This window comes from Solanum lycopersicum, chromosome 5 (genome assembly GCF_036512215.1).
Source record: "Solanum lycopersicum chromosome 5, SLM_r2.1".
Lineage (NCBI taxonomy): Eukaryota > Viridiplantae > Streptophyta > Magnoliopsida > Solanales > Solanaceae > Solanum > Solanum lycopersicum.
The window spans coordinates 52564912-52588357 of record NC_090804.1 but is presented as its reverse complement, the minus strand read 5'-3'; positions in this window follow the sequence as shown (position 1 = coordinate 52588357).

Here is a 23446-nt window from a genome sequence, read left to right as displayed (position 1 = left end):
AACTCACAAATGCTTTGATTAAAGCAGGTTTTCATCAAAGTCATTTGGACTACTCATTGATGACAAAAAGGACAGCAGAAGGAATTGTGATAGTGTTGATTTATGTAGATGATCTATTGATTACAGGAAGTAGCAAAAGGTTAATAGTCAATGCTAAACAGGTTCTGAAAAATAATTTCAAAATCAAAGACTTAGGAGATCTAAGATATTTCCTTGGTATAGAGTTTGCAAGGAATTCAGAAGGAATACTTATGCATCAAAGGAAATATGCCATGGAACTTATATCAGACTCCGAAATGAGTGGATCAAAACCATGTGCTACACCAGTCGAGGTCAACAAGAAACTGACCACCTCAGAATTTGATGATCACTTCAAGCTTGATAATGGTAATGTTCTGTTGGATTCAGGTGAATATCAAAGACTTGTTGGAAGATTATTGTACCTTACAATTACCAGGCCTGATATTGCCTTTGCTGTGCAAAGCCTTAGTCATTTTATGCATGCTCCTAAGTCATCACATATGGAGGCAGCTCTTCGAGTAGTAAAATATGTAAAACAAGCACCTGGTTTGGTATCTTGATGTCTGCTAAACCAACCAATATTCTTCAGGGATTTTGTGATGCTGATTGGGGGTCTTGTATTAATTCAAGAAGATCCATCACAGGATACATGATTATGTTTGGTAATTCATTGATTTCTTGGAAGTCTAAGAAACAACCTACTGTGTCAAGAAGCTCAGCAGAGGCTGAGTACAGAAGTTTGGCATCTACAGTAGCTGAAGTTATTTGGTTAATTGGAATGTTCAGAGAATTAGGTGTTGAAATAGAATTGCCAGTGAATTTGCACTGTGACAGTAAGGCTACTTTACAAATAGCATCAAATCCCGTGTTCCACGAAAGAACAAAGCATATTGACATAGATTGTCATTTCATTAGAGAGAAGATACAAAGTGGGCTTGTACATACTTTGCATTTATCTTCTGTTGAACAACCTGCAGATATACTTACCAAAGGCCTGAGCAAACTGCAACATGATCATTTAGTATCCAATCTAGGAATGAAGAACATATTCATACCACCTAGCTTGAAGGGGGGTATTGAGCATATGGAAGCAAGTTGATGATGAGCTGATTTGTTAAAATAGTTACAATTTGTACAGGTGTCATAGAATTAGTGGTTAGTTATATATTCTGTTAGTTAGGTAGTTTAATTTTGTTAGTTAGTTAGTTGAGCTTAAATCAGTTAATACTTGTATATATACATGTCAGCAATGTGGGTTCAATACACGTTTTCAAAACAATAAACAAAATTTCCAATTCTCTCTGTTTTCAATAGACATTTTTGATACAAAATACACCCAAAACATTCAAATTGATAGTCCATATAAACATAAAAATTCAAAAAAAAATCTATACATTATCCAAAGAAAAACATCAGTAATGATTCAAAATAATAAATATGAACCAAAACAACTGATATTTTCATAACTTTAATTTAAAAAAATCTAAACATCACTGCACTATCACAATAAAAGAAATCAAATAGGGTAAATGTTATTGGAAAGACGATTAAACTTACTTGAGAGAAAGAATTTTTAAAAACATCCAACTGAACTTGTTGACAAAAATTGAAAAAGATTCGACTAAACTTGGGGAAGAAGATTGATACAAAAAAACTCACTATAGGATCTTACTTTTCTGTGTGTTTTCATTGATGGAACATGAATGTTTTGCTGGAAAATGATCAGTTTTATGAAGGTTGACGATTTCGATATGCAGATTTATGGAAGATGGAGAATTCTCAGAAAACATTATTAGGTTTTCTCGAAAACATCATGAGGTTTTCTCGAAAACATTTATGCAATAGTAGTTAATAATTTTTGTGGTGAAAAACTGCAAAATAACACAATTCAAAGATTACAATTGAAAAATAAAATGGAGAAGTACAATCTCTTATGGCTGAGGCATGGTTAACTCTCTCTCTTAAGAGATTCAATCCCACTAAATCAAATATATTTCAGCAGTCCAGTATTACTCCTTCTTGACTTGTCCCCAACGGGATACAACAGTCTAATCACAAAATAATTGTCAGAAACTTAGCACAAGAATGGATTTCAAATCTCCTAAAAAAATACCTCCCTTCAACTAATAACAACTCTCTTTTTGACAAAGTTTATGCATTATATATTTTCATGTTTTTAAGACAAATCAATATTAGCACTATTATAGTTAAGGAAGTCTTCCTAAAATATGATAGGAAGATAATAGTGCAGTAAATAGAAAAGATAAATGGCATAGGGGTTACATAGGTTAAAAGGAATAATTGAGACTTAATGGTGAAGGGCAACAAATGAACCAACGTGGAGATTACAATATATGACCATTTTCAACGTTCTTTTTCCAACAATCATTGCAATGTTCACAAAGCAATATTCCATAATGCCTTTGGTCATTAATTGACCATTGAGTATTAGGCACCAATGCTAAGCTGCTAGTTAATCAAACAATCAAAAGAGAAATTGTTAATTTAGCAATTCAATGAAGTAAAATTATATAATATTAAAATGTACACTAAAAATCCCCCACATATTTAATTATCAAACAAGAGATTATATAAGTTGAAGGAAGAATACTATGCATAATGAAGGTATGATGTGCATTGAACCTCCACTTAGTGAAACAATAGATTTTACTCCGAATTCATTGTGATCTCAACCTTGAACTATGACTGCTTAAGGGAAATGAAATATCACTAGTCACATACAATAATCAAGTTGTTGAGATGATCTTTAAAGCCAGTACGTTAGGACCTGTTATATCGCGGTTTTATGAGTGTTTCTTGAATATAAGCTCAATTCTCATAGGAAGCGACCTACTTCCACACTCACATAGGTGAAATTTTTCGAGAGCGCTCATGTAAGTTTAACACTCCACCAATACGGGTTAAAAAATTTCATTAAAGTTTTCTAAACCCAACCTTCATAAATAACTACACAAAATAATGCAATAACATCATAGGGGCATAATAAAAAATAGTTTATTTTTTACAAGTCATCATATGATTAGTTTTTTCATTTGAACCTGGTTTTAGAATCTCTAGTCCTCAGGTTTAGTTTACTCGTATATGAATCATGGATCTATAGGATTCAATCTCATCCCCCTTGATGTTCTTATGACCTCTTTTCTCGTTAAGGCCTCAATAAGAGGATCTGCAAGATTTGATGTAATCAACATTAACGATACCATTTTTCAAATACAATCTTACGTACAGTACTATGTTTTCTCCTTATACATCTTGATGTAGTGTTGTAGTGAAAGTTTTAAACTCTACTAATCGCAGTGATGCTATCACAATAAATTAATATAGAACGAATTTATTTTTAAAAATAAGTTATTTGAAATAATAATTCTCTTAAACAATTCGATTCCTCAATAGCAGAAGCTAAAGAAATCAATTCAGTCTCCATGATAGACTTAGCAGTTATAGTTTGGTGTTTTTATCTCCAACAAATAGCATCACCACAAAAACTAAAGACATAACCTATAGTTGAACATCAATCAGCTTATAAAGTGTTCCAATCTGCATCACAAAAGCCTTCAAGTACAACAATATATTTTTTTATAGAACAAACCACATGTTTATGTTCCAATTGAATTTCTCATAACTCTTGTTATAACATGTAAATATTCATAACCTAGTTTACTTGTATACCTGCCAAGTACTCCTACTCCATATGCAATATCATGCATAGTACAATCAGTCACATATCTCAAACTTCCAATTATGCTAGAATATTCCTTTGGATTTATCACATCATTTTCACTATCCACATGAAATAAGTGAGCACTTTGATAAAAAGTAGTTATAACATGCTTGAAATCAAGAAAATTATATTTTTTTAAATGTTCTCAACATAATGTGACTGGACAAGGGAATATTTTCCCTCAGATGTTGTTTTTATTTTTGTTCGAATAATAAAATTTGTCTCACCAAAATAATTCATATTAAAATGAATTCTTAGAATATTTTTATCTTTGTCAATAACATTCATGTTAGAGCCAAAGGTCAATAAACTATCAACCTATAGACAAATAATCACATTTAAATTATTTCAAGACTTATGATATATACACTTATGACAGTCATTTATTTTAAAATCATTTTCAATCATGGCAGAATAAAACTTTTCTTGCTATTGTTGCTTATGTATTTGTTTCAAGCCATAATGGAATATAGTAAGTTTACGTACTTTGCTTTATTGATCTGCTGCAACAAAATACTCGAGTTGATCCTTACAAATTTCTTAATTTATAAAAGAAGTTTTTACATCTGTTTAATGAATTTGAAAATAAAAAGTTGCAGTCATAGCAATTAAAAATCTTATCTATGTATTTCTTGTTATCGGTGAAAAAGTATTAAAAAGGTCTCGACCTTCTAGTTATTTAAAATCTTCTGCATCTAATCTAGTCTTATATATTTGTCAATAGATTCATGCAGTTTAAAAAATTTTGTAAGACCCATTTGCAATCAATTATTTTACAATGCAATGGTAAATCGACTTTATTCCAAGTTCTAATAGAAATCAGTAATTTCATTTCATCATTTACAACCTCTTTCCAAAAATTAGAATCATGTGAAGATAATTCCTCTTTCAAAGTGAGGGGGTTATATCTGATATAGAACACATAAAATGTAGACCAATTTTTTTCTACTCTACTTCTTTCACGTCTTCTTAAATCAAAATCATAAATTTCTTTAATTTTTAGAGTAGAAGTAGAAGAACTAGGTAGTGAATTGTTTAATCCTTTGACCCTCACTATGCTTTAGAATCAATAGGGATTTTACTTTCATGAAAAATTGCATCACATGATTCAGTTTCATGGAAATTTAGAAATATTCATTAGTAATAGCTTTACTGTTGTTGCATTAGTAATGCGACAGGTTTATTAATTGGGTGAAATTTAATAAGTAGTGGGTGGGTATTTGATTGATTTATAAATTATATCAATAATTTAAATTATAACAAATAGTTGAGCACCATGTATTTTTTATATAGTTTAAATTTAAAATTGTTAAATAAATGGCTAATTTTGAACACAAAGATGGATGACAAGGATAATTTTGGAGCCAATATGTGGATGGAGGGTAGTTTTTTATATCATTTCTAATACTGCAAAGTTATTTTTGGCCCTTTCCCAAAAATCTATAGATTGTAATATTTAAAGCATAACCAAGAAAAGTACAAGTACACACTTTCTTATCCAACTTTCTAATCTTGGGATCATTAGCCTCACAAAGGCTAGAAAACCCAAACTCTTAAATATCTCAAACTTAGCTTGTGACCTTTCCACAAATCAGAAGGCGTTAATTTAGCCTTTTTATGACGCACACGGTTCAACACATAACAAGCCGCCAAAATAGCTTCACCCCATAAAATTAAAGGTGCATATGATTCAATAAGAATAAAATTACTCAGTTCAACCAAACTCTTATTTTTCGTTTGTGTGACACCATTAGATGAAGGAGAATAAGGAGGAGGAGTTTCATGAATTATTCACAATGATTTAACAAGTAATTAAACTCATTTGCTCATATTCGTGGCCTCTATCATATTTTCTTTCTAGAAGGAGTATAGAGGATATCTTTCAAAGTTAATACACTTCCAGAAGTAAAACACAATTCGACATCTCCCGTTCCAAGCACTTGAGTTGTGTGAGAATCACCAAGAATGATGGTTTTGGTCTCGTAAAAATGAGTATATTTTTTTTAAAAAATACTTCATAACACACATTTCGATTTACACCAAAATAAGTTCACCATCCATTAATATTCTCAATCATGTTTATGTCGGTAATCACCGCCACAAAAGATTTTCAATAACATTCGCCTAAGGGATACGACTTCATTTATAGAATCTGCAAAATCGAGCAATATGCCCACTCTTTCTACAAAAAAAGAACAGTTCCTTATCTTGAACTTGTTGATTTTGTGCTTGGTTATCTTAACCATTATTTTTCTTGAGAGGTAAACCTTTATTTTTCTTTAATTTTTTCTTTTAGACTTCAAATAAGTGTTTTAGTTTTTATTAGCAGTATCATTATTTGTAGTATTTATATTTATCTTTGTTGTGATGTTGCTCTTTTTTGTTCTAAAAGTGTATTTATGCCGCTTTCCTCTTCTTCAATATGGATTTTTACTATCAACGTCTCAAGAGAGGTTTTCTCTTGTTTGTCGTGCATAACTTTTTAAAATTCCTTCCAAGAAGGTGGAATTCTATCTACTATGCCACAAATAGTAAAGTTGTCTCCAATTTTGACCTCCTCGGACCTGAGCTCTCTAATAATCATTATGATGTCTTGAGCTTGTTCAGCCAGTGATTTGTTGTCAACTATTTGGGAACGAACAAATCTACCAGCCACATATTATTTTCGCTCCAGCCTCGTTGATATTATACTTAATCTGCAATATTTTTCTACTTTCTTTGCGCTAGAGTAAGTTCTATCATAAAAACTATCAGATACACCATTAAGAATATATTACTGACACTTGTAGGAATCACCATTGTACTTTTCCACTTTCTCTAGATGACAAATAGTTTAATCATCATTCATAAATGTGATGTCTACTTTATTAACATTCTTCTCAGTTTACACATAAGAAACATTGATAAGACTTAAGTATTAAAGTATTTTACCCTTCCATATCTTGAAATGGTTACCAATAAACTAAAATGACTTGTTAAGGTCTCGTATCTTGACATCTGCAGTTTTTTCAATTGTACTCCTTATGAACCTCCGTAAAATTTTTAGTGAAAAAATTACAAAATAACATAATTACAAGATTACAATTCAAAAATAAAATGAAGAAATAAAATTATATTATGGTTGAGGCGCGGATATGTGGCTATCTCTAAGGATATTTAAGCCTACTACAATAAATATTTTTCATCAATTCAACAGTAGTCCTTCTTAACTTGTTAACTCAAGGATATAGCAGCCTAATAACAAAATATAATTGAACAACTCTGGACAAGAGTTGTGTTCAAAGCTTCATAAAAAAAAACACATCCCATCAACTAATAAGAACTCTTTTTTTGACAGACTTTATGCACTCTATATTTTCTTGTGTATAAAACAAATGAAGACTACCACTATTTATAGTTGAGGAAGTTTGCCTACCAATTGATACAAAAATAATTGTATAGTAAATAGAAAAAATAAATGCCCTAGGAGTTAAATATACATAGGTTACAAGAAAATAATAGAGAAAGAATAAAGGAGAAGTAATGGTGAAGGGAAAAAATGCACTAACATGCAAATGTTACTATATGACCATTGCCTACGTTCACTGCAATATTCTAAAGAAATATGCCATAATCTCTTGTCCGTAATTGACTTTTGAGTAATTAGGCTCCAATGTTATACATTGCAACAAAGTTGCTAATTACACCAACAATCAAAAAAGAAATTTTAAATGTGGCAATTCAAAGAAGTAAAATAATATAATATTAAAATCCCTACACTAAATTTTTTTTACATTCCTTGGGACTGTAATTTAATTTTGTTAGGGATGAATTTATTTAATGTTGAAATGTTGGGATGAAAATGATATTCTATATACTTGTATTTTTATCCCCCAAGTTCTTAAAGCGATGAAAAGGTTCACAACCTTACTACCCCAACCCCACATTTCTACTTTCTCTAATCCTAACCTTAAAAGTTAAATCAAGAAGAAACTAAATTGCTATTTCTCAAAATAAATTTTTTTAAGTGTCCGCTTGCCACTTAATATTATGTAACTTTGTTGCAAAAAACCATCAAACCCGTGTTCTCTTATTCCGTGTAGACACAAATCTTGTTTTTTTTTCAATGTAGTATGGGTTTTCAATTTAGAGTGGGAGAAAGAAAAGTTTTGAAGTCAGCAGAGATTTTAAAGTAGCCACGACATGAGCTGAATGCACAAATTGCAGAAGCAGAATCTGCATACGCACGAGCGGAAGCTATTATTGGCGAGATACAAAGGATTAATATAATGGCAGTGGAAGCACTACGCAGGTAATCGTTTTCTTTTAACTAACCAAACAATAATTCATTCTGCTTCATTGGTTTCTTTCTCTGAAGAAACAACCCTTGTATATCAATGAGGTTACAACAAAGTTTATAGGCAAAAGATGGTGCTTTTGAATTTAAATATATATTTACCAAATATTATCAATTTTCAAAAAATAAAATAAAATCAAACCAACAAAAACTCAGAATTCTATTTCTATATGGTCGATTGAAAAATATAGTAACCCAACTAGGTTGAGGTTGAATCCCATAGAGAGCTGTCTAGAGTTATTATATAATTTAATGTTGAGATTCAACTATGTAACTATGGTTGGAAATTTGTTTTTTTTCAATAGAATCTGCTAACTACATTGACAAGTTGGATTTTTGTCACTAATAAATGTGAACAACGGTTACACATATAAGATAACGAAAGTAGAACAAATATTCTACTATCAGTTTATTCAGGTGTGTTTATTAGAAAAACTGACAAATGCACTTGGGTGTCCACTAAATTTGTCCATTCATCAAACATCTCTAATAAACTATCATCTCTCGAGCTTAAGTTATTAGATGGTGGTTGGCACGTAGCAACATATTCCTAGACATGATCATTTTTCCTAATCTTAACTTCTTTTGTTGAACAAGTAGCAATAGGTCCAAGTTCTTTTTAATGTTGTCGACTATTTAAGGAAAACTTCCATCGCGAAAGGAACTTAATACATAATCATCACCACTTCATAAAAAATATATTTATTGTAAATAATTTGTTGTCATTATCTCTATTCTAAGTTGCACAACTCTTGTTATGTATTTATATACATATAACTAGCAGTAAATGATAACTATAGTAATTTAAATTAATAGATAGCATTAATACAATAGAGAGTAATATGAACATTTGATTAATGTAACTCTCGCAAGATATTCTTTTGCATTCAACAATAATCTACTAAAACTAGAAAGTAGAACCTGAAAACTAAGAAAAAATAATTTAAACATCTTGTAGTAATTCCAAACCCTTAACAATACTTTATAACCCTAGATGTGTCGTCAAAATACAAATATATTTTAATAAGGTCAAAATCTTAATATCGATTCGACTCTAATTTTAGTGGGTCAAACCCATTCCAATAAAAAAGGTGGTTAGAAGGCGGGGCTCATCGTGAGAGGGACTACCTCGCATCTAAGGGTCCATTTCTCAAATCCAGCCTCATTTTGTTGAGTTGCTATAGTTAAATGCTTGTACATCTATGGTGTGAGGCCTATAACTTAGTCCTCCTTGCATCTATTCTTTGTTCATGTTAGTCTGGAATATTGTGCTTTCTATACGAATCCATCACGTGGGTCTTTTCTTGTTATTATTGGACTTAAATCAAACAAATCGTATCTATTAACTCATGACAACATAAAATCATTAAACACGTGAATATTCACCGGATTACTCAAAATGTGGCTAAAACATGGGGTAATCTATAATCATATGCTGAATAAGTAGTCTTTACTCGAAAAAAGTGGGCTAATTTTGTCATTCTATAGGCAATCACCCAAATCAAATCATGATGCTTGCAAGACATTGACAAACCTGTGATGAATCCATGTTAATCATCTCCCACTTCCATTTTGGACTTTTGATGTTCTGCGCCAAACCACCAGGCCTTTGGTGTTCCATTTTCACTTGCTGACATTTCTTACACTTGGCAAAAAATTCAGCAATACCCTTTGTCATACCATTCCACCAATATACCTCTCTCAAATCGCGATACATCTTTGTGGAATCCAGATGAATGGAATATCTGGAGCTGTATGATTCCTCATGATCCTCTCTTCTTGCCCATCCAGAATTGGTAGACACAACTAACCTTGATACTTCAACACACCAGTTACCCCTTGTTCAAAAGCTAATACTCTTTGCTCATAGACATTTGCCTTCAATTCAAGCAAAATGAGGTCTTGGTCATGTTTTTCTTTCGCATCTGACACTAGTGATGATTCGCCCCATTTGTCACAACTATTCCTCCTTCTGTGGAATACATAAATCTAACTCCGAAGCATGCAAGTCTTTGCATATCTTTGGCTAACACTCTCTCTCTTTCCTCAACATGGGTGGTACTCCCTATATACAACATTCTTAATGCATCAAAAACCACATTACTCTTACCCGGGTGGTAAATAATACTCATGTCATAATCCTTGAGTAATTCTAACCACCTCCTCTGTCTGAGATTGATGATCACTTTCCGGGTGAACACATATTGTAAGCTCTTTTAATCACGGAATTTGTCAACATGAACACCATACAAAAAGTGCTGCCAATTCTTTAAATAAAAAATTATATCACCTAATTCTTAGTCATGGGTTCCATAATTATTCTCATGAACTTTCAACTGTCTCGAGGCATAAGCTATAACCTTTGCTTCTGCATTAGGGCACAACCCAAACTAACTCTGGATGCATCATAGTACACCATAAAACATTGATTATCTTCTAGTAGAGTCAAAACCAGGGCAATAGTAAACCTCTTTTTCGATTCCTTAAAGCTTTTCTCACAAGCTCCAGACCATTGAAACTTAGCCATAATCTGAGTCAACTCAGTCAAAGGAGATGAGATAGAAGAAAAACCCTCAAAAAACCTTATATTGTTGTCATCCAAACTCAATAAACTCCTTATATCAGTTGGATACATGGGTCTACGCCAACTCTGAACTGTTCCTATCTTTTGGATATCAACTCTAATTTCATCAACAAAAACTATGTGCCCCAAGACTTCTATAGACTTAAGCCAAAACTCACATTTTGAGAACATAAAATATAACTCCTTATAACTTCAAGGTTTGAAGAACTATCCTGAGATGACTAGGATGAGCCTCTTTATTCCTTGAATGGATTAGTATGTCATTAATGAATACGATAACAAATATATCTAAATAAGGTTTGAAGATCATATTCATAAGATCCATGAATGATGTCGGTGTATTGGTCAAACCAAAGGACAAGACCAAAAACTCATAATTCCCATATCTTATTCTGACTGATGTCTTTGTATATCACATTCCCTAACTTTCAACTAATGGTAGCCTGATCTGAGATCAACTTTTGAGAAGTAGGAAGCACCCTGAAGTTGGTCAAATAGATCATCAATCATTGGAAGAAGTTGTTTATTCTTGACGGTAACCTTGTTCAATTGGCGGTAGTCTATACACATCCTAAGAGAACCATCTTTCTTTCTCACTAACAAAATCGGAACGCTCTAACGTGAGACACTTGGTTGAATGAAAAACTTATCTTACAAATCTTTTAACAGTTATTTCAACTCTGCTGGTGCCATTCTATGTGGCGAACTAAAGATACGACGAATATCTGGAATGATGTGTATGTCGCAGTCTATTTCTCTCTTATGAGGGACTTTGGGTAGATCTTCATGAATGACTTCTGGACACTTTTTTACAATGGGAACTGACATGATGGGAGGTATGTCATCACTTGAGTCATTAACTAGTATTAAGTGATAGATACAACCTTTTGAAACTAACTTTCTTGCCTTCAGGTACAAAATGAAATGGCCCTTAGGCACTATTGAACTACTACTCCACTCTATGACTGGCTCATAAGGAATCTAAAATTGACAACTCAATTTCTACAATCTAGTGATGCATAACAAGAATGAAGCCAGTCTATACCTAGAATGACTTATAAAACTACCATGTCTAACTCAACTAGGTCAATCATGGTATTCTTGTGATTGATGAAAAAAAGACAATCACAACAAACTCTTTTTGCTAGAATAGACTACCCAACAAGTAATAGAAACATAGAAGGGTTCACAAAGTCTCTCAGGAAAAACTTAGAACTTATTTGCAACATAAGGAGTTACAAAAGAAAAAATTGTTCCTGGATCTAGCAACGCAAAATCATCAAAAGTAAGACTTTAATCATACTAGTAACAACATCTGGAGAATTCTCTTGCTCTTGGTTACTAGTGATCGCATAGAGGACGTTTGCCCCTCCGCCAGTGGGAATTTTGACATCCTCCCAAATATTTTGTCCCAGTTGCAAATCCTAAAATATTTTTGGTCTTGACTTGTTGAGGAAAAATCTTCTTCTCGAGAATTTTGAGTTCCTCTTAGAAATTTTATCTAGTTTCTATTGTAAAATAGAAATCTTACGAGAGATATGACCGAATCCTTGTGGCGCCTACGTATCCCGTTGAGTCAGAAATCAGGTCAAACATTGTTTCCCATTCAAGATTGACAACAATAACAAATTTACAAAAAAATCAACCGAGGCCGACATAGGTCGCCTGCGTATCTCATTCTTGAGAATTCAGGTCGAACATAGTTCAAATACAAAGAAAAAATTAAAGGGGATAAATGGGGTGACCGAGGCCGACATAGGCTGCCTACGTATCTGATTCTTGAGAATTAAGGTTAGACGTAGTTCATTACAAGAGTGATAAAATTTAAACAAACCAATTGCAAACAAACGGAACGATTACAAGTAAATAACAAAAATGCAAACCAAAGCTTCACATATAGTATCTTTTGATAGTATCTGAGGTGATAGGTTTCGGCCATGCTATGCCATCCATCTCCGACAGGACCAAAGCACCTCCAGATAATACTTTGCGAACCATATAAGGACTTTGCCAATTCGGTGCAAATTTTGCTTTGTACTCATCCTCATGAGGAAAAATGTGCTTAAGTACTAACTGCCCAATTATAAAAATTATAGCTCTGACTCTCTTGTGGAAAGCACAAATCATTCTCTGTCAATGCAAATGACCATGACAGACAAACAACCATTCTCTTTTCACCAATCAAGGTTAACTGATCAACCCACTTGCTGACCCACTCAGTGTTACTTAACTCAGCTTCATGGATGATTCTCAAAGACGGTATCTCGACTTCAGCATATATGACTGCTTCTATTCCATACACTAGCAAATATGGAGTAGCCCTAGTCGATTTTCTGACAATCGTTTGATAACCTGATAAAGCATATGACAATATCTCTTGCCAACCTCGGCGATTATCAATTATTTTTCTCAGATCTTCTGGATATTCTTATTGGCGGCTTGTACAACTCCATTCATTCGAGGACGATAAGCGGCTGAGTTTTGGTGAGTAATCTTAAATTGCTCACATATATCTCTCATCAAGTGAATGTTGAAATTTGAACCATTGTCGGTAATGATGGATTGTGGTACTCCAAACCTGCATATCTAATTGTTGCCAACAAAATCGTCTACAACTTTCTTGGTCACGGACTTGTAAGAAGCGACTTCCCCCACTTGGTGAAATAATCAATGACAACTAAAATGAATATGTGTCCATTTAAAGCGGCTGGCTCTACCGGACCGATGACATCCATCCCCCGAGCTATAAATAGCCAAGGTGAACTCATAAGATTAAGTTCGTGAGGCGGCACTGGTATTAAATCACCGTGCACTTAACATTTATGACATTTCTGCACAAACTTGCAATAGTCATTCTCCATAGTCATCCAGAAATAACTCGCTCGCAAGATCTTCCTTGCCAAATTGAGTCCATTCATATGGGTGCCGCATACTACAACATGTATCTGTTCAAGAAGCTTCGAGCTTCAACAACATCGACGCATCTGAGGAGACCTAAATCTAGAGTCCTCCTGTGTAGGATATATCCACCTAGAAAGAAATAGTCGTACGTCGTATCAACTTCTTCTGGTTGGACGTAGCATCTTCAGGATAAATACCGGACTCCAAATACTTCTTTATTTCAAATATCATGGCAAACCGTCTGGTTCTGCTTCAACATTTGAATAATGGATTGGATGTTCTTTCATCTCTATATCCAGAGGATCAATATAATAAGTATTTGGGTGTTTAATCACTGAGATTGTGGAAAGAGCATCACCCAACTCATTTTGTATTCTAGGAGTATCTCAACTTGATCTTACAAAATCTCTTGCACAACTTCTGCACATACTGCACGTAAGGTATAATCTTTGGGTTCTTCACGGCCCACTCTCCTTGAACCTAATTAATCAACAAATCTAAATCTATGATAACCAAGCAGCTCATTGACATTCATGTCAATTGCCATTCTGAAACAAAAAATAAAGGCTTCCTATTCGGCCATGTTGTTCGTGCAATTAAATTGGAGTTTAGCCACCATGGTATAGTGTTGACATAATTCTGACACTAAAACCGCTCCGATGCCTTTCCCTTGGTGATTTGCCACTACATCAAAGAATAATCTCCAGCCTAGATATATTTCAGAAATATCTTCACCCACAAACGATACTTCTTCATTGTGAAAATAAGTCTTGAGCGGTTCATATTCATCATCAACAAGATTTTCTGCAAGATGATTAGCAAAGGCCTGTGCCTTTATCGCTTTCTGAGTCACATACACAATGTCAAATTCACTCAACACTATTTGCCTTTTAGCTAACTTTTCAGTCGGCATCGCCCTCTAGAAAATATACTTCAGCAGGTCCATTCTGGAAATGAGATATGTTGTATAAGAAGACAAATAATTTCTCATCTTCTGGGAAATCCATTTCAAAGCACAATATGTTCTCTCCAACAGAGTGTAACGAGACTCGTATGGAGTAAACTTCTTGCTTATGTAATAGATAGCTCTTTCCTTCTTTCTTGTCTCGTCGTGTTGACCGAGTACGCATCTAAATGCACTATCTGAGACGAACAAATATAGCAACAACGGACTCCCTTCTTGTGGAGGAACCAACACCGGTGGATTTGAAAAATAGTTCTTGATAGCGTCGAAAGGAGTCTAACACTCTTTTATCCACTTTATCAGAACGTCTTTCTTCAATAGCTTGAAGATAGATTCACACACCACGGTTGATTGAGATATGAATCGACTTATGTAGTTCAACCTCCCTAAGAAACTCATCACCTCTTTTATCGTCTTCGGCGGAGGTAACTGTTGAATTGTTTTAATCTTAAAAGGATTGAACTCGATACCCCTTCTGCTGACTATAAATTCATACAACTTTCTGGGTGGAACTCCAAAAGCGTATTTTGTGGTATTTAACTTTAGGTTGTAACGACACAAACAATCAAAGAATTTTCTTAGATGTGTCAAGTGGTCCGTACTCTTGCGGGACTTGATTATGACGTCATCTATGTACACTTCAATCTCCTTATGAATATTATCATTAAATATGGTCGTAATATCCCTTATATAAGTAGCACCAGCATTCTTGAGGCCAAATGGCATCACCCTATAATGATATACACCCCAAGGTGTAATAAAAGCTGTCTTTTCTGAATCTTCGTCGTCCATCAGAATATGATGATAACCTGCGTAACAGTCCATAAATGAATGCATTTAATGTTTAGAATAGTTATCGATCACAATATGAATATTTGGAAATGGAAAATTATCCTTAGGGCTAGATTTGTTGAGATCTCTCTAGTCAACATAAATCCTTATTTTCCTATCTTTCTTAGCGACCTGAACAACATTGGCCAATAAAGTTGGGTATTGTATCACTTCCACCAACCGAGACTCTATCTTCTTGGTAATTTCTTCTTTAATCTTTAAACTCAACTCAGGCTTGAATTTCCTATTTTTTTGCTTCACTAGATTGAACCCTGGATTAATCGACAATTTGTGAGACACAACATCGGTACTCATCCCTAGCATGTCACTGACTTCCAATACGAACACATCAATGTATTCAGTGAGTAAATGTATTAGATCCTTCCTCTGAGCTTCATTTAAGTGAATGTTGAATTTGACCTCTTTGGCACACTCTTGGTCCCCTAGATTTACAGTTTCAGTTTCCTTTATATTTGGTTTATGTTGAAAACCACAGAAAGTCTTCACCATCATATTCTGGTGCCTCGTTTTCCTCTTTGTATTCATCAACCTCGTCATCACTTGTCTCATTCTGTTCGTTCAGCTTGTCACATGACATGACACTGGGAGGTTTAGAACTTATATTAATAAAACTATAAATAGAAAAAGTTAGAAAAGCAAAGTATAGCAGATGAGTAAATAAAATTTTTTTTAATAAAAGAGGTTTTCATTGAAATTGGAAAATAATGCTAACTTTGGCTATGGTAAAAATCCATGTTTCCTTTTTCAAACATCACGAAGGAATTTTAAAATTCATGTAATTAAGGAAAATGCAAAATGGTGGGTCTCGGGCCTCTTCCGGCCTACCACCGACTTAAATATGCATAAATGAGGCCCTTCTACCAAGGAGGTCGGGGAATTAGAATAGGCGTGGAGGTGTAATCTACAACATCTCTTCAGGCTCAGCATCAAAGATACCAGCTAGCTTGACCTCTTCCTCAATCACAACATTGATCTCCTCGAAAAGACCATAGATTCCTTCAACAAGGTCTTTATGCTAGGCATATTCCCGGACTGGGAATGATTGATACAGATGAGGGATCGTCTTAGCCAAAGCTTGATCATTCTTCTTCTTAGCCTTCATATCATCATCTGTGTGGACGTACCCCAAACCATACCTTGCTCCTTTGAAAGGGGCCAAAATAGGCTTAATAATTCCTTGGGAATTACTGGGTTCGAAACCATTCTGCAGCATCACAGTGGCGATCATCTTGTACACGGCAGACATGGGAGGATGTGGGGCCAAATCCTCGCAGGTGGCATTCACCAGCTTCATCGTTTCGAAATCAGTACCTCGCGAAACATCATCATAATGGGCGTTTGCCTGCCTGAATGACTCCCTTCGCCGTGATGACTAGCTCTTCGTCCTTCCAAATGATTTCCATAATCTGGTGAAGAGTAGACGGTACAGCCCCAGCTATATGTATGAAAGGCTTTTCTAGAAGAAGGTTATAACTGGTGTCAATGTGCAAGACTTTAAATTGTGCGCTGAATTCTGCCAGACCCATTTGGATGATCAGATTCACCGCTCCCAACGTATCTCTATGAACCCCATCAAAGGCTCTTACGTTGACTTTATTTTGTTCCAACTTCCCCAGGTCAAACCTGAACTGCCCAATGTCGACAACAAGCAAATGTTTAGACCGGATCCATCATCCACCAAAATACGATTTACGACCTTCTCGTGACATATGATTGTGATGTGCAATGCCTTGTTGTGGGACCTCCCTTTGAAAGGAAACTCATCATCGCAAAAAATAATCTGACGTCCTCGAATAAGTTGGTTAATCATAACGGCCACATTATCGCTGCTTGTTCCGACGGGCACATACGTATCATCGAGAGCAATCATCAAAGCCTACCTATGAAATTGGGACATCATTAGAAGGTCCCATACAAAAATCTGGGCTAGAGTCTTCTCCAAATTCTTAACAATCGAATAATCCTTTAGCTGCATATTTCTCCAAAATTCCTTCCCTTTGCCTTTGCTTATCGGTCTTTCTTCCTGATCCTTCTTATGCCCTCCATGAGCCAACACCTCGAGAGTATAACATCTCCCAGATTGGGTCATACCCTGAGCGGCAGCTGTTTCAATCACGAATTTTGGCCTGGCAAGAGTTTATGATGGCACCAAGGCAACAACCTTTGCGGGTGTAAGGATCACGAACTCTTTTTCTTCTTGACGCTCAATGAGGTCACAACTTTTTCAAATCTTCATGTACAACTGGAGTTATCACTTTAGTCACACACCAATCATCGTCTATCTCTATTATGTTAATATTGACGTATCCATGACTTGGCAAAGGGTTGGTGTTGACATTAGGCCCGGCTATTTGAAGATTGACCACCTCTTGGTCGATAAGATCTTGAATCTTGTGCTTGAGGTTGATACAGTCCTTAGTATCATGCCCAACACTTTTTGAATGATAAGCACACCTTTGATTGAGCCTGTAAAACGTTGAACTAGTATCCACCGTTTTGCGCCCATTGGGTGGATTTATCCGGCCGCAGTCAGTCTCTCGTACAATTTTGTTCAGCTTTCGGCAAGCGCAATAAAATTCCTAAGAGGCTTTTTCTCAAAATCTAGGTCGAGGAGGATCATAACTGCCTTGTTGGGGAGGAGGCACTTGTTGATAACTCCTGGTATTTGGACCGGGAGCTTGGTTTCTAGGATATGTATTTGTTTGGTAGTTTGGTGATGGAGTTTGGTGATTCGTAGGGGGATTTTTATATAGTGGAGATTGGACTTGATAAATTGGAGGGGCTGCTCTGTATATATATATATATATATATATATATATATATATATATATATATATATATATATATATATATAATAAGGAGATGGAATTTGGTAAAGTGGAGGATGAATTTTCCATGTGGGAGATGGATTTTGGTAAATAGGAGGTGGTTTTTATAAGTGGGAGATGAATTTTTGTATATTGGAGGTGGATTATTCTTCAGACTAGCCTGGTAAGTGTTTTTAGAGGGTTAATAACGACCTTGGGAGTGGGAGTATGACGATCTTCTATTATTTTTCTTGCCCTCATATGAAACAGCACCCACGTCTTATCTATTCTTTTTCAACAGCCCTGAAGATCCGGGCGATGTGGCTTCATGGGCTATCATCCGCGATTTTAAACCGTCTTTGATAGTCTCACCAATCTTGACTATCTCTGCAAACTTTACTCTAACGAGCAACATAATTCTATCATAATTTTCAGGATCTTACACCCGCACGAATACTTCAGTGATTTCATTTTTAGACATGAGAGGCCTCACTCTCACCGTTTCTTTTCTCCACCTATAGGCAAACTCTCTATAGCTCTCGGTGGAGTTCTGCTTCATTTTATCCAAAGAGTATCGATCAAGAACAATTTCTACGTTGTAAGCAAATCCATCAATGAAATCATTGGCCAATGCATTCCAGCTGGGCCATTGCCTGGTTTCATGCGAGGTGAACCATTCAAGAGCTTCTTCGCACAGGCTTTGGTTGAAGAACCGCATCAATAAAGTTTCATCCCTACCAACTCCAATGAGCTGGTCGCAGTAGGCTCTCAAATAATCCATAGGGTTCCCACTCCTCCGAATGTATCAAATTTCAGAATTTTGAACCCTCTTCTAGAAGGTCCAAATTTGGACGAATACATAAATCTTCATAACTAAGCCAGTCGATACCATGGAATTATTGGATCTCTTTCATGGCTTTCTTGATCTCTTCTTTTATGTCCACCTTTGCCGCTTCCTTTGACCTCAACAATCTCTCCTGTTCCTCATAATGGTCTAGCTCAGAACTGTGCATATCGTGTTCGGCAAGGAAGGGAATTTGGAAAGTGGTTCTTTTATGTTAGAGTGGATCTACAAAGGGACTCTGGGCGTTTTGAGTGGTTTGATAATTCTATGGGTAAGTTTGAGGATTGTTATTCTGATTTAAGTGGTGGTGGGGTTTTTTGGGATTGAAAGTATTTTGGTTTTGATTTTGCGGTGGTGGAGCGATTTGATGGTGGATATTTTGAGGATTGGGTGGCATTTGGGGGTGGTTGTTTTGAGGAGGAGGTGGAGTTTTGTAGGATTCGGAAGCATATTGGGGATTTTAGGTAGTCAGATCTATAACCATCGGATTCTGAGCAGGTGTAGATGGCTAGTTCTGAGCTGATTCCATATTTGAAGAAGGGAAATAGATTGGAGGTCTCCCATCAGCAGCATTAGCAACGAACCTTGGCGGAGGCAGATCCTATCTCTTTTGCATTTCTACCCTCATCTTTGCAATCTGTTGCATCACCTGCAGAATTAACTCATTCTTGTACGCTATGGTTTGTTGAGCCATCACTACATCAGTAAGACTTACTTCTTCATTACTATCTCTCATAATTGTCTTTCCTTTGTATGAGCTTTGCCTAGGGAAGGAATCTGCATGACCTTTTGATATGGTGAAATAGGGATAATTTGTCAGCTTTTAATCGACATAGATCAGTTCCGAAGTACCTGAGAAGGAAAACAACTCAAAGGAAGATTTGTCAGTGCAGATTCAAAATACAAAATGCATAATGTCTCACAGAGAGCAGATAAACACACAAGTTGTTTTGTTTGAGGATATTTTCAACTCACGAGTAAGGATGGAAACACATTTTTTAACAAGCAGGAGTTTTCTTGTTTTAGTTTCGACACTGCCTCACAAAGGCTAAATAATGTTGAGCTAAGGTCTTCTTGTAGCTGCTCTTTGACATCCGTTGATTTGGCCTTTGTATCTTTTCATAACATGAAGGGGGAGAATGGAAATTTTTAAAGATAGGGGCCGTGCCTGGGAAGGCTGACTACGTATCTCACAAGGAGAATTCAGCCCAACGTAGTTCGAGTACAAAAGAAAATATTTTCATTCATTCATTCATTGCGATTACAAGGAAATTGAAAGACAACAAAGATTTAAAGATAATAATAATGAATACATCTCATTCATTCTTCTTCTCGTTGCAACATCAGTCACGACAATAAACTTGACTCGGATCTTTCCCACGTTGATGAGGGATTCGAAGTCGTGGCGAAACACAAGAAATTTGTCAATGTTGTGGTCTGCGGCATCAACATCATGATAAGGACAACGCATCCAAACTTCGTATTGAATAAAATGCGCTACTTCCAAGCCCCCATAGAAACAAGAAAAGACTCCATTCTGAACTAATCCTGAGTAAACTACCCTCATCATTTTCTTGAACGGCGTGAATGATCAATGATAGAATACGGTCTTCTCTGTTATTAGTATGTCAAGCTGTGGTTCATCACATTCAAGGAGGAAGCCATCACCCCAAGTGTTTTGCGTATTGTCCATGCTGAACAAACGACGAATTGTATTCTGGAACTCTACACATTCTTCTATTGTATGCCCTTTCTGGTTGGGATGCCACTCGCAAGTCTTGTGGCGGTCCTCTGATTCCACTTGGGAAGATGCTCTTTCAATGGGCCTCAACATACGTCAAGATCGATAATGCTAAAAAATGAGGGTGCACGAAAGTGCCTCCTCATAACTCTCTTCGTTGATTTCCTTATCGGGGCTCCCAGGACGAAACAGTAAGTAATACAGGCACTTTTCGAGCTGCTTTTTTGTGTCGATTTTCTCTTCTTCACTTGGCCCAGTCTAGATACTCTTTCCTTTGTCCATACCAATGACTCATCTTTCTTGAGATAGTAGCATAATGTTTTAGGATTTGGGGTATGAGAGATGTCTTTTGAGTGAGAAACTTGAGACTCAGAAATTTTGGGTCAGATGTTTTGTAATAGTGACTTGTTTGTATATATCTTCTGAACATTCTGGGTAGGAGTGGGTTTACGATATCCTCATTCACAACAACATAGTACATAAGCAATTAATAGCACATATATATCGTGTCCTAACACATACAGGGGGGGCCCTTTTATGCCAAGGTAGGCCTAGTGCATTTGAATGATGTACGCGTGAATTTGAACCAAATAGATAATTCCCCCAAAAATAAATTTCACAAATTAAAAAACGTTCACAAAGGGGAAATAAAAGGATAAAAAAGTAAAAGACAGACCTACGTAGGGGCCATTTGAATTTACGAAAGTGCAATAAAGGCAGGCCCATGCAGCGGCTAAAATGACAAATACATATAGAAAAACCTTGTAGGAGCAAAATCCACTATGTCGCTCCAGATGGTCTTGATCCGTCGTTGTTGTCCTGAGTTTTGTATTGTTGATACATATACCACAACATTAGCAAAAATCCTTCTCCCGGGCGTCCTTTATCCTCCAAACTTTCATATGCATCCTCTCAATTTTCTCTTTAACCCAATTATCAAGATTATCATAACCACGTCATAGTCTTTCAACCTCTTGAATCGCCTTATCAAGAGTATCTTGGTTCTCGACAAACATAATGTACACTACTTGGGCCTCTTTTTTTACCTCTTGTAGCTTGGCCACTGCTTTCACTTCTTTTTTTATTACGCTGCGAAAGTTGCGCGGGGTTGGGGAGGAGATACTTTGTATGCCTTCTTTCAATAATTTTTTGTAACCCTCATCATATCCGGAATTAAATTGGTTTAGGGCGATGGTATATTTATCCATCCCCTTGGAAATTTTCATTCCCTTAGCATTTCTGAAGCTTCGTGCACCCTATAGTCTCCAATGTCATATACATAAGTGCCATAGTAAGCCTTTTCAGTTATAGTTTGTCTCCTTCCAAACTGTCGCAAGACTCGAAAAGGTACATAGGGGTGAGTTCTCCGAATACCTGGTAGAGGAAGCATAAGTTGTCTGCGGTTTTCCACGACGACTTATTTGGAGATGAAGCGATTGAGCATCCACTGGAGATCTTCTTCTCTCAATTTGGAGAAAATCTTACCCATCTCCCCCTAGTTCTCCGATTATCCATATTTGCCTAGAAAAAAATGTCATTCAAATCTTTGAGGGTGTTCTTGTTGTCGAGAGTATACAACTTCTGAGTCACAACACTCTTTGCCAAGTGACTTAAGATCCACGCGTGTAGGAGTAAATTAAAACTTGGAAGTAACGATGCCCCTCTCTATATTTTCCCAGGGCTCGATACTTGTCAGACAAGATGACTGGGACAATATGATAGTACTTCACTTGCCCTTGGTTCTCGTACCCTTTGAATAGAGTGTTCGCGAGCATTATAACTCGGGTTTTGATGCTCAGACTTGGTCCGTGCGGGAAGACCATTGTTCCCAACAACGCTATTGGAAATTCTAAAGGACGAATTTGGTTCCATTTTCTTTAGGAGACCTTGAACTCTCGATTGTAAGTGGCATAGAAACTCTCATGTCCAAATCTGATATAAAGGTCTCTGAATGATATGTGGGATTCTTGGCAGCAGTAGGCAAAATCTTTACCCAACCCGAGCCAGTCCGTAATATCTTCTACAGAAGGCTTATTAGGTATGAAAATGTCTTCTTGTATTCTTGTCTTTCTTTCTATCCCAGTACCTACTGTGTCTATGCAGTCACTGATCTCCTCTAAAGTCGTGGTAATTTCAGTTGTTCCAAATCAGAACATCATTCGTTGGTTATCCCAATACCCCGTGAGGACCTCAACCAATTCTAGACAACCGTTCATGTTGATCAACTCTATTAGAGCACTCACGTATTTGTTGAGGGTTCTTCTATGATCCCCGACGAGATTGTCATGTAACATTTTCAATTGGGGTGGTGCTGCAATGATCATGTCGAGTTTTGGAAAACAGTACATATCTACAAAAAATAAACTAGTTAGGTTCACCCACCGCAAATTGATTTCACACATACATCATTAAAATGTCAAATCAAATGATCTGTCATGAGGTAGGAGACCTTGGACACGGTTTTGCCAATTTTCTACTAAATTGAATTAATACACCTTGGGTGTTAAGCCGTCTTAGGCTAATGCTTTATTTTTTATTTTGATTTCGCTCTAGCTTAGGTTTACTAGAATAGATTTCAAGTTGACGGTTATTCGAGTCGGAAAAACATCGTGGTGAAGCTACCAAACGATGACAGATGACCACATTCCAACTAT